Consider the following 13,113-nt stretch of genomic DNA (forward strand, 5'->3'; position numbering starts at 1 on the left):
TGAGCTCTTGTGATTGGCCTAGTCTTCATCCGTGTCGAGTCAGCACCACAGCGGGTTATGGGTGGAGCGGGCTCGGGCGGAATCACATCATTCCCCTCCTCTTGAAAAGGATTTGTCCTCAAATCAAGATCATCACCTGCAGCAAAAGGAGTTAAATCAGCAACATTAAATGCAGCACTCATGTTATACTCACCCGGTAAATCAAGCTTGTAGGCTCCAAAACTTGAAAAGGTCCATCCATAGGCGGCATGAGCTTTGACTTTCTTTGATTAGGAAACCTTTCCTTTCGTAAGTGCAACCAAACCAATTCTCCTGGGTCAAACATTATTACAACAAAATCTAGAAATACATGCTCATTATGGTAAAAATTACACTTTTTAAAGTTAGCAAACAATATTTCCCAAATTTTGAAATTGCCACTAAATAAAGCTCTCAACAATGCAGATAAAGTTCTATGAAATAAAGACATCATTAAATAAGTATCTTTAAAATTCATGGTCAGCAATGGTTTCTTATTCATAATTACTTTATTAACATCACCAAAGCTAAGATAAAAAATTATATTTTTCCTTTCTTGTCTTCCTTTTCCTTTCTCACTCACGGCTATCTCACCTTCCTCACTCTCGGCTTTTGCACCAAATTTTTCACTCTTGGTTTTATTGAAATTTTTCCACACAAACTGAGTATTAGAAGACTTACCTTGGACAGCAAGCTCACCTTTTTCCTCTTGATTGGATGGTAGTCCACTTGGAATTTCATTTGGGAAGACATCTCTAAATTCCTTCAAAAGAAAAATCATTGAACTTGGCAATTCAAGTTCTTCAAAGTTAGTTTGATCATTAAAATAATTTTCTTTATAAATCATGACCAGCAAAGGTTTCTTACACTCAATAACCTTATTAATATCCCCTAAACTCAAATAAAAGTTGCTACTTGACCTTTCTTTTCTTTCTTTTTCTTTTTCCCCCTTGGATTGGCGCAAACCTTCGAATTTCCCTTCCTTCTCCAAGCTCTCGGGTTTGCCACTTTCTTTCCCCTCTATTTCGGTTTTTCCTTGATCTTTCCACTCAATATGAGTCTTAGAAACCTTACCTTGATTAGCAACCTCATTCTTACCTAATTGAAAGGGTGGTGAAGCCGTTGGGGCCATACTTGCTTTTTCCTTGAGCTTTTCGGCTTCTCTCCTTTGTTGCATTTGTAATTGGTCTTTGTAAACCTCTTTAGGAGATAATGGTTCCAGCTTGACCTTCTTCCCTTTAAACCTGAAAACAATACTATTTTCTCGACCAAAATGAGTAGCATCTTTATCAAATTGCCATGACCTACCTAATAGTATATGTCCAGCAATCATGGGTACAATATCACATAAAACTACATCCTCATATCTACCTATATTAAATTTTACTTTGACTTGTTTATTCACTTTTATTTCACCACTATCATTAAGCCATTGTAATCTATAAGGTTCTGGATGTTTAATAGTTATTAAGCCTAATTTATCCACTACAATGTTACTAATTACATTTGTACAACTTCCACTATCAATAATCATACTACAAATCTTACCTTGAATTTCACATCGGGTGTGGAAGATGTTCTCTCTTTGAATTTCATCCTCATCATTGTATGCAGCAAGTACTCTCCTAGAAAGCAAGTTTAATTCAGCATTGGATGCTTGCAAGGTTTCGGGTTCATCCTCCAAGTCCTCCTCCTCTTGCTTGGCTTCATCCTCACTTTCTTCACTTTCCGATTCTAGCTCACCATTGGCCTTTAACACCATGATTCTTCTACTCGGGCATTGGCTAGCAATGTGTCCTTGTCCCTGGCACTTAAAACAAATAATTTCTCTATATCTTGAAGGTTTAGGACCAGATTTTACCTCATGTTTAGGTGCTTGGACAGATTCGGCTTTGGACTCCCTTTTTGGCCGAATGGAGCTTTCTTCTCCTAGTTTCAGTTTTTGTCTTGCTTCGAAGGTGGGATTGTTTCTCCAGCCACTTGAACCTGTCCTTCCACTACTAGAAACTCCTCCAAACCATGTACTAACACCCCTCTGCTTGAATTGGTTCTCAAGCTTAATTGCTACATGCAACATCTCCTCCAATTCCAAGTATTGTTGTAATTCAAGCTGGTTGGCAATGTCACGGTTTAACCCTCCAAGGAATCTTGCCATTGTTGCCTCCCTATCCTCCCTCATGTTTAACCTCATCATGAGCATCTCCATCTCTTTGTAATAATCCTCAACGGACTTAGTTCCTTGAGATAAAGATTGAAGCCTTTGATGCAGCAACCTATGGTAATGGGATGGCACAAACCGTTTCCTCATGGCTCCTTTCATTTGACGCCATGTCGAGATTAAATCATCACCAACTCTTCTTCTGGTATTTTTCTCATTGGTCCACCATTGGAGTGCATAATGTCCAAACTCCATTTCTGCCAACTTCACCTTCTTACCTTCCGAATAGTTGTGGCAGTCAAAAATCATCTCCATTTTTTCTTCTCACTCCAAATAAGCTTCGGGTTCACTTTTACCCATAAAAGGTGGGATGTTAACCTTGATATTTCCCAAATCATCATCTATATCTTCCCTCCTATATCTTCCATGGCCAGCTCTCTCTTGGACAGCAAAGGTTTCGTCCATGCCTTCCTCAAAGTGTCCACCGAAATTCTCCTCCTCAAATTCCTCTCTCGGTCTCTCGGGACCTCCTCGTCCTCGGCCTCGCTCTCCATGGAATTCTTGCCTATTTCTTGTATTCGGCATTCCTTGTGAGGCTTCTATCCTTCCCATTCTTTGATTCACATGCTCAACTTGAGCACTAACCCGTTGTATTGACTCCAAAATAGCTCTCATGTCCACTTGGTCTCCACTCCCAGTAGCTCGGGCATTGCCATGGAATGCTATGGACTCTTCCTCATTGATCCTCAAGGGTGGATCTCCTCTTCTTATTCTAGAATCTGCCATGCTAGTAAAATACTGCAAAAAATAAAATAAACCCTCACAATATTTACTCCCTCATGTGTTTCACTCAAACAAGGTCTCGACACTCGTGTTTGCACACTAGTTTCGGCGTTTACCCTTCTTTAAGCTCACACACTCTTGCCTTTTTCCACTCAGTGAATTATCTCAAAGTTCTAATTAAAACACCCACAAAACAGCAATTAGATCACTAGTATGTTTTAATTAAACTTATCAACAAAACAGTAAGCAAAAATAAACAAATACCGAATGGAATGAAAATACCTATTTTCAGTTTTTCTAGACAAAATAAAGCAAATTAATGAGAAAACTTTGGAATTTTGAAGAACTGGACCAGATGGTAATATATTATGAGTTCAAGAATAAAATTCTAGAAAAAGAAATTCAAATACGAACAAGAGTCAAAGAGAACAAAAATATAGAAAAGTGTTGGTTGTTGTTCTTGTAATTCAAGTTTTGTATCAAATCCTTTAACTAATTTTAATCCAAATAATTTAGCACTCAAACTCAAATATCCAGCAGCAAAAACATTTCCCAGCAACTCAAATATTGAATAAATAATCAAAAAAAAAAAAAAAAAAACCAGCAGCTCCAACAAATTTCCAGCAAACAAATCAAACTCCAACAAACCGGAATATATATATATATATATATATATATATATATTTTATTCGGCTTTACCTCTTCTTTTTTCTTTTTTCTTTTTTTTTTCACTCACAGAACATAAACAACTACAGTAGCAAGAATAATTACCAAAATTTCAATTCCAACTCCAAAACAAACACCAAACCCTTGACCTCCAAATAAACACAAATGTGCAGTTTTTTTTTTTTTTTTTAAATGTTGCCACAAACTCTTTTTTTTCTTTCTTTTTTTTTTTTGAATAGATGAATGCAAATATTTAAGACTAAAACAGAAAAGAAAAATAAAAAAAAACCAAAATTAACAGGAACAATGATGAAAAACAACCAACAAATTAGGAAACAAAAATACGATAAAACTAGGAAATCCTAATTCAACTAGGAATGAATTTTTTTTTTTTTTTTTTTAAGATGCAGAACATGTATGGTGATAGAAGCAACCTTAACCTAATGCTGAAATTGCAGAATAAAACAAAAACAAATAAAGCAAATAAAGATAGATCAAATCTGAACAAAATTTATCTCTGATACCAAATGATACGAACCTAAGATGACCTGCTCCTAAACCCGTATTATATTAGCCCGGATCTCAATTAACTTCAAGTTCTAATGGAATGGACCTCAACCCCTAACCAACCTGTGGTTAGAAACCTTGATATAATGTAGACGCCACAATAGGGGATGGAAAACCTATTGATAAGTCAAGCTAAAACAACCAATTCTCTAATGGTGTTTTAGGTGTTCTCAAAGAACAAAGAGATAATTAATCTCACAAGTATTTTCTTAATCAAATCTAAGTTGTATTATTATTGAAAAATAAGCCTTTAAATAGGCTACAAAGCCACAAAATAAAACCCTAAAAACAAAGGAAAAACCAGCCACACACATAAAGAAACCTAGTTGGCCGAAACTATACTTCCTTTTGATTAATTAATTCCTTTATATTAAATTAGGAATTAATTAATTTACAATGGAAAGAATAAAATAAAAACCTTTCTAAAGTTATTTGTCCAGAAAATAAATAAATAAAATCCAAAAAGTAATGGTAGTTTCCTATAACAAAAAGTAAAAACAAATTAGGAAACTAAAAATGCTAGCCTTTTGATCAAGTTGACTTTGATAAATCTTTGACCTCTTTGAGCTTCAAATCAGCTTCTAGATTCTTTTTAGGATGCCAAATAAGCTGAATATGAAGTCCCACACGTTGCCCATGCTTGGAAAAATAAGCAAAGGCTAATACAATAAAATACAGTAAAGCCAGCAAGCAATACAGCAAATTCGGCCAAATTGTTGATGCTGTCCGTACAAGCCCTTTTTGATTGCATTTGAGGCTGGTTTAACTTGATTCCATGACCTCTTAGGCATATGTATTGAACCCATAAAGCATTGGAACCATTTCATACTTCTCGGACTCCAAAAATGTACCAAAACCGTCACCTGGGTCCGTATCGGCTTCCACCACTTGGATGCTTAGAATAGACTTTGTATCTTCAAGTATGGACAAGCTCTGTTGAGATTGATTACCCCCTGTATAAATACTCCCAGGTTGTCCTTAAATCTCTTAATTTGAGCTCTTGTGATTGGCCTAGTCTTCATCCGTGTCGAGTCAGCACCACAGCGGGTTATCGGTGGAGCGGGCTCGGGCGGAATCACATCATCCTTTGAGACGCATTTTGATAAAACCATGCGGGTTGGGCCCAAAGCGGACAATATCTCATGCGGATGGACTGGGCTGTTACACTTGGTATCAGAGCTAGTACCCGAATCGATGTGCCAGCGAGGACACTAGGCCTCAAGGTGGGTGGATTGTGAGGTCCCACATCGGTTGGAAAGGGGAACGAAACATGCCTTATAAGAGGGTGTGGATACCTTTCCTTTGAGACGCATTTTGACAAAACTGTACGGGCTGGGCCCAAGGCGGATAATATCTCATGTGGGTGGACTAGGCTGTTACCCACATACCCACTGAGAGATCCTCTTTTATCCAAATCTTCAGCAAAATCAGAATCTAAATACCTAATGACTCCATCTCTAGTCCTCCAAAACTGCAAACAAACATCAAAAGAGCCACGCAAGTATATGAAAATCCACTGAACTGCTTTCCAATGTTCTTTACCAGGGTTTGCTATGTATCTACTAACCGTACTAACTGCATATCCTAAATCTGGATGTGAACAAACCATAGCATACATGAACGATCCCACTGCACTAGAATATGGCACTCGAGACATATAATCAACATCATCATCTGATTGTGGAGATAAAGCAGATGAAAGCCTGAAATGAGCCGCTAATGGTGTACTAAATAGGTTTGGCATTCTACATATTGAACCTACTAAGAATTTTCTCAATATAGGCTTTCTGACTTAGATACAATCTGCCTGCCTGTTTATCTCTTAGAATCTCCATTCCTAGATTTTTCTTCACCCTTCCCAAATCTTTCATCTCAAACTCTCTACTAAGTTAGGCTTTAACCTTTCTTATCTCTCTCTTATCCTTTGCTGCTTTCAGCATGTCATCCACATACAAGAGTAAGTAAACAAATGACCTATCATCACTTCTTTTAAACTAAACACAACTATCATAACCGATGCAAATCCGCCCGAGCTCGCACAACTGACAACTAGCTAGGGTACCGATTCGATACGGATGAAAACCAGACCGATCACTAGGGCTCAAGCTAAGAGGTTTAAGGACAACCTTGCTGTCTTTATCCAAGAAGTAATTCATTCTCAAAAGGGCTTGTCCATACCTGAAGACTTGTTTTAAGCATCCAAGTAGTGGAGGCTGATACATCGAACATTTTACATCGGACATTTTATATCGGACACCCATACATTGGACATCTGACCTCGGACTTCAAACTTCGGACATCAGACATAAGTTAGTTTGGGCACCAGGCAGACATAAGTTAGCTTGGACATTAGGCAGACATAAGTTAGCTCGGATAGACATAAGTTAGCTCAAACATCAAGCAGACATAAGTTAGCTCGGACATCAGACATAAGTCAGCTTAGTTGTCAAACTAGTCAACTCATTTTCTAATTTGCGTTTGACTTTTTTTTGGGTTTTTATTTATTTAGTTGCTAGACAAATAAATTTAGGAAAGTTATTATTTTATTATTTTCATTGTAAATTAATTAATTCCTACTTCAAAATAAGAGAATTAATTAATCCAAATTAGATTAGGAAAGGATGTGAAATTAGGTAATTTCCTAATTGGATTCTATGCTGGCCGAAATTTCCTAATCCTTTTAGGGTTTTATTTTGTTCATTCAAACCCTATTTAAAGGTTTATTTTCGATGAGAAATCAAGCTTGAATTTTATACAGAAAATTATTTGTGAAATTAATTCTCTTTGTTCTTTTGAACACCTAAAACACCATTAGTGAATGAGTGTTTTAGTTTTGACTTATCAATAGGATTTCCATATCCTATTGTGGCGTCTTCATTATATACCAAGGTTTCTAATCATAGGTTGGTTATGGGTCAAGGTGACCAATAGAACTTGAACATAATTAGATCCGGGCTAATATAATACGAGTTTAGGAGCAGGTCGTCCTTGGTTCGTATCATTTGGTATCATAGCCAAATTTTGTTCAGGTTTGATCTATCTTTATTTGCTATATTTGTTTTTGTTTTATTCTGTAATTTTATCATTAGGTTAAGGTTGCATCCATCCCATACACGTTCTGCACCTTAAACAAAAAAAAAAATAAAAAAATAAAAAATTTCACTCCTAGTTGAATTAGGATTTCCTAGTTTTACCGTGTTTTCGTGTCCTAGTTTGTTGGTTGTCTTTCATTATTGTTCTTCTTAATTTTGGTTTTTGTTGATTTTTATTTTCTGTTTTCGTCTTCAATATTAGCATTCATATATTCAAAAAAAAAAAAAAAGGGAAAATTCGAATAGATATAAAAAAAAAAAACCTGCGCTTTTGTATTTTGTTGGAGGCCACGGGTTTGGTAGATTTTTGGTGTGGAATTGCAATTTTCGGTGTTGATCTTTTCTAGTACAGTTGTTTTATGTTCTATGAGTGGAAAAAAAAAAAAGAAGAAGAAAAAGCCGAATAAAAAAAAATTTCGATTTGTTGATTTTGGTGTTTGCTGGAAATTTTTTTTAACTGCTGCATTGTTGGCTATTTCTTACATATTTGGAGTTGCTGGGGAATTATTTTTGCTGCTGGATATTTGAATTTTGGATGCTTAAATTATTTGGATTAAAATTAGACAAAGGAATTGATACAAAACTAAAATTACGAGAACAACAACCAACACTATTCTATATTTCTGTTCAATTTGTTTCTTGTTCGTATTTGAATTTCTTTTTCTAGAATTTTATTCTTGAACTCATAATCTATTACCATCTGGTCCAGTTCTTCAAAATTCCAAAGTTTTCACATTAATTTGCTTTATTTTGCCTAGAAAAGCCGAAAACTAGGTTTTGTTGAATTCTTCGGTATTGCCTACTTTTAGCTACTGTTTTGTTGATAGGTTTAATTAAAACATACTTGTGATCTAATTACTGTTTTGTGGGTGTTTTAATTAGAACTTTGAGATAATTCATTGAGAGGAAAAAGGCGAGAGAGTGGGAGCACAAAAGATGGTTAAAAGCCAAAATGAGTGCGCAAACACGAGTGTCGAGTTTTGGTATTGAGTGAAACATGTGAGGGAGTGAATCTGGTGAGAATTTATTTTATTTTTGTATTATTCATACTAACATGGAAGATTCAAGGGTGAGAAGAGAAGATCCACCTTTGAGAATTAATGAAGAGGAGTCCATAGGGTTTAAAGGTGATTCCCGAGCTACGGGGAATGGTGAGCAAACGGACATGAGGGCTGTATTGGAGCAATTGCAGCGGATGAATGCCCGATTTGACAATATAGATCAAAGGATGGACATGATAGAAACATCACAAAGAGGGCCGAATATAAGATTGGATGCTCATGGAGGATGAGATTGAGGTCGAGGAGGCCGAGGGCGACCAAGAGAGGAGTTAGAGGAGGAAAATTTCGGAGATGATTTTGAAGAAGGAATGGATGAAACACTTGCTGTCCAAGAGAGGCTAGGCCATGGGAGGCATAGGAGAGATGATGTAGATGATGATCTTGGCAACATCAAGGTAAACATCCCACCATTCATGGGTAAAAGTGATCCAGAAGCATATTTGGAATGAGAAGAGAGAATGGAGATGATCTTTGATTATCATAATTATTCGGAGGCTAAGAAGGTGAAATTGGTAGCAATGGAGTTAGACCATTATGCACTCCAATGGTAGACCAATGGGTAAAACACCCGAAGGAGAGTTGGTGATGACTTGATTACTACATGGCAACAAATGAAAGGAGCCATGCAGAAGCGATTCGTACCATCACACTATCATAGGTTGCTACATCAAAGACTTCAATCTTTATCTTAAGGAAGTAGGTCCGTGGAGGATTATTACAAGGAGATGGAGATGCTTATGATGAGATTAAACATGAATGAGGATAGAGAAGCAACCATAGCAAGATTCCTTGGTGGTTTGAATCGTGAGATAGCCAACCAACTAGAATTGCAACAATAGTGGAATTAGAGGAGATGTTGCATGTGGCTATTAAATTGGAGCATCAATTCAAGAGGAGGGGTGTAGGCTCACGGTTTAGAGGAGTTCACAACAGTGGGAGATCAATTCCAAGTGACTGGAGAAACAACCCACCCTATGAAAGCAAGGCAAAGCCGAAGGTGGGAGAAGAAAGCACCAATTGGCCAAAAAGGGAGGCTAAAGCCAAATCTGTCCAAGCACATAAAAATGTGGTAAAATGTGATCCTAAAACTTCCAGATCAAGAGAAATTATTTGTTTTAAGTGCTAGGGATGAGGACATGATACGAACCAAGGATGACCTGCTCCTAAACCCGTATTATATTAGCCCGGATCTCAATTAAGTTCAAGTTCTAATGGAATGGACCTCAACCCTTAACCAACCTGTGGTTAGAAACCTTGGTATAATGTAGATGCCACAATAGGGGATGGAAAACCTATTGATAAGTCAAGCTAAAACAACCGATTCTCTAATGGTGTTTTAGGTGTTTTCAAAGAACAAAGAGATAATTAATCTCACAAGTATTTTCTCAATCAAATCAAAGTTTTATTTCTATTAAAAAATAAGCCTTTAAATAGGCTTTGAAAGAAACAAAATAAAACCTAAAAAAAAACCTAGATAAAACCAGCCACACACATAAAGAAACCTAGTTGGCCGCAACTATACTTCCTTTCCTAATCTAAGTTTGATTAATTAATTCCTTTATATTAAATTAGGAATTAATTAATTTACAATAAAATAAAAACCTTCCTAAAGTTATTTGTCCAGAAAATAAATAAATAAAAAAATCCAAAAAGAAAGAAAGTCAATCGCAAATTAAGTAACTAGTTGACTTTGACATCTAGGCTTTATGTATTCAACCGAGCTAACTTATGTCTGCCTGATGTCCGAGCTAACTTATGGCCTATTCGAGCTAACTGATGTTTGTTCGAGCTAACTTTTGTTTGGCCGAGCTAACTGATGTCTGTCCGAACTAAGTTGTGTCTGGCCGAGCTAACTGATGCCTGTCCAAGCTAAGTTGTGTCTGGCCGAGCTAAGTTACATCCGATGTCCGAAGTCCGAGATCAGATGTCCGAGGCAAGGCTCCGATGTCCGAGACCAGATGTCCGAGGTAAGGCTCTGATGTCCGAGACAAGGGTGTCCGATATAAAATGTTCGATATATGAGTATCCGATGTATTAGCCTCCACCACTTGGATACTTAAAACAGGTCTTTTATCTTCAGGTATGGACAAGCCCTTTTGAGAATGAATTACTTTCTGGATAAAGGCAGCAAGGTTGTCTTTAAACCTCTTAGCTTGAGCCCTAGTGATCGGTCCAGTCTTCATCTGTATCGGATCAGTACCCCAGCGAGTTGTCAGTGGTGCGAGCTCGGGCGGGTTTGCATCAGGACATATCATAGCCAATGCCCGAATAGAAGGATCATGGTGTTAAAAGACAATGGTGAGCTAAAGTCAGAAAGTGAAGAAAGTGAGTGTGAAATCGAGTAAGAGGAGAAGGAAGAGCTTGAAGGTGAGGCTGAAACTTTGAATGTCTCACATGCTAAATTAAGCTTGGTCTCTAGGAGAGTGCTGGCTGCATACAAAGATAAGGATGAAATTCAAAGAGAGAACATCTTCCACACTCGATGTGAGATTCAAGGTAAGATTTGTAGCACGATTATTGATAGTGGAAGTTGTACTAATGTAATTAGTAACATTTTGATAAATTAGGGTTAACAACTATTAAACATCCAGAACCATATAGATTACAATGGCTAGATGATAGTGGTGAGATGAAAGTAAATAAACAAGCCAAAGTAAAATTCAGCATTGATAAATATGTGGATGTGGTTTTGTGTGATGTTGTGCCTATGCATGCGGGACATATTTTACTTGGTAGGCCTTGGTAATTTGATAGAGATGCTATTCATTATGGTAGAGAGAATACTATTTTTTTTAGATTTAAAGGTAACAAGGTCAAGCTGGAGGCATTAACTCCTAAAGAGGTGTACAAAGATCAAATTCAAATACAACAAAGGAGGATGGCCGAACAACTCAAGGAAAGGACTAGTATGGCCCCCACAGCAACAACACCCATCCAAGGAGTCCAAGCCGTGCAAGACCAACCAGGTAAGTGTTCTAAAACCCAACTTGAGTGGAAAAACCAAGAGAAGGCCGAAATTGGAATGAAAAAAGAAGAAGAGAAACCTGTGAGTGAGAGAAAAGCCAAGAGTGAGGAAGGTAGTATGGTGGCCGAGAGAGAGAAAGGAAAAGAAAGGAAAGAAAGAAAGAATAAAAAATTTTATTTGAGTTTTGAAGAGGTAAATAAAGCTATCTTGAGTAAGAAACCCTTGTTGATCATGATTTATAAAGATAATTATTTTAATGATCAAGCTAACCTTGAAGAACTTGAATTGCCAAGTTCAATTGTTTCTCTTTTGCAAGATTTTGAAGATGTCTTTCCGGATGAAATTCTAAAAGGATTACCACCAATTAGAGGGATTGAACATCAAATTGACTTTGTTCCAGGAGCTGCCATACCAAATAGACCTGCATATAGAAGCAACCTCGAAGAAACAAAGGAGCTATAAAAACATATAAGTGAGTTACTTGATAAAGGCTATATTAGTGAGAGTATGAGTCCATATGCTGTTCTATTTTATTAGTGCCTAAAAAAGATGGTTTTTGGAGAATGTGTGTTGATTGTAGGGCTATAAATAATATCACCATCAAATATAGACATCCAATTCCTAGATTAGATGATATGCTTGATGAATTGCATGGTGCTTGCATGTTCACTAAAATTGATCTTAGGAGTGGATACCATCAAATTAGGATGAAAGAAGGTGATGAATGGAAAACCGCATTTAAAACTAAATATGGACTGTATCAATGGTTAGTCAAATCCTTTGGTTTAACTAATGCACCTAGTACTTTTATGAGGCTTATGAATCACGTTATGCATCCATTTATTGGCAAATTTATGGTTGTGTACTTTGATCACATTTTAGTGTATAGCCGAAACTTCGATGAACATGTAGACCATCTTAGGCAAGTTTTAAATGTTCTTAGGAAAGAAAGATTGTTTGCTAACATAAAAAAGTGTGACTTTTGTAAAGATGAGCTTGTTTTCCTAGGATTTGTAGTAAGTGCTGCAGGAATTAAAGTTGACCAATCTAAAGTTCAAGCAATCAAGGAGTGGCCGACACCAACATCTATCACCCAAGTGAGGAGCTTTCATGGTTTTGCAAGTTTTTATTGAAGATTTGTCAAGGACTTTAGCACTATCGTAGCACCTTTGAATGAAGTTGTAAAGAAAAATGTTGGCTTTAAATGGGGGGAAGTACAAGAAAAATCTTTCAATTTGTTGAAAGAAATATTATGTAATGCACGTTTATTAGTTTTGTCAAATTTTTCTAAGACTTTTGAAATTGAATGTGATGCTTCGAGTGTAGGTATTGGAGCTGTATTAATGCAAGAAGGAAGGCGCATAGCCTACTTTAGTGAAAAATTAAATGAAGCTACACTAAACTACCCGACATATAACAGGGAGATGTATGCTATGGTGAGGACTTTGGAAACGTGGCAGCATTATCTCATGCCAAAAGAATTTGTGATTCATACGGATCATGAATCTTTGAAGCACATTAAAGGCCAAGGAAAGCTCAACCGAAGGCATGCCAAGTGGATTGAATTTATTAAAACTTTTCCATATGTGATCCGCTACAAGAAAGGTAAGGAAAATGTGCTTGCTGATGCATTATCCCGAAGGTATGTTCTCTTTTCTACCTTAGATGCTAGATTGCTTGGTTTTGAACAGTTAAAGGAACTTTATGAGCATGATAGAGACTTTGGAGAAATATTTAGAACCTTTTTGAAACATGGATTTAATAAATTTTACATATTTGAGGGATATTTATTTAAGGAAAACA

This window comes from Ziziphus jujuba, chromosome 2 (assembly GCF_031755915.1).
Source record: "Ziziphus jujuba cultivar Dongzao chromosome 2, ASM3175591v1".
NCBI lineage: Eukaryota > Viridiplantae > Streptophyta > Magnoliopsida > Rosales > Rhamnaceae > Ziziphus > Ziziphus jujuba.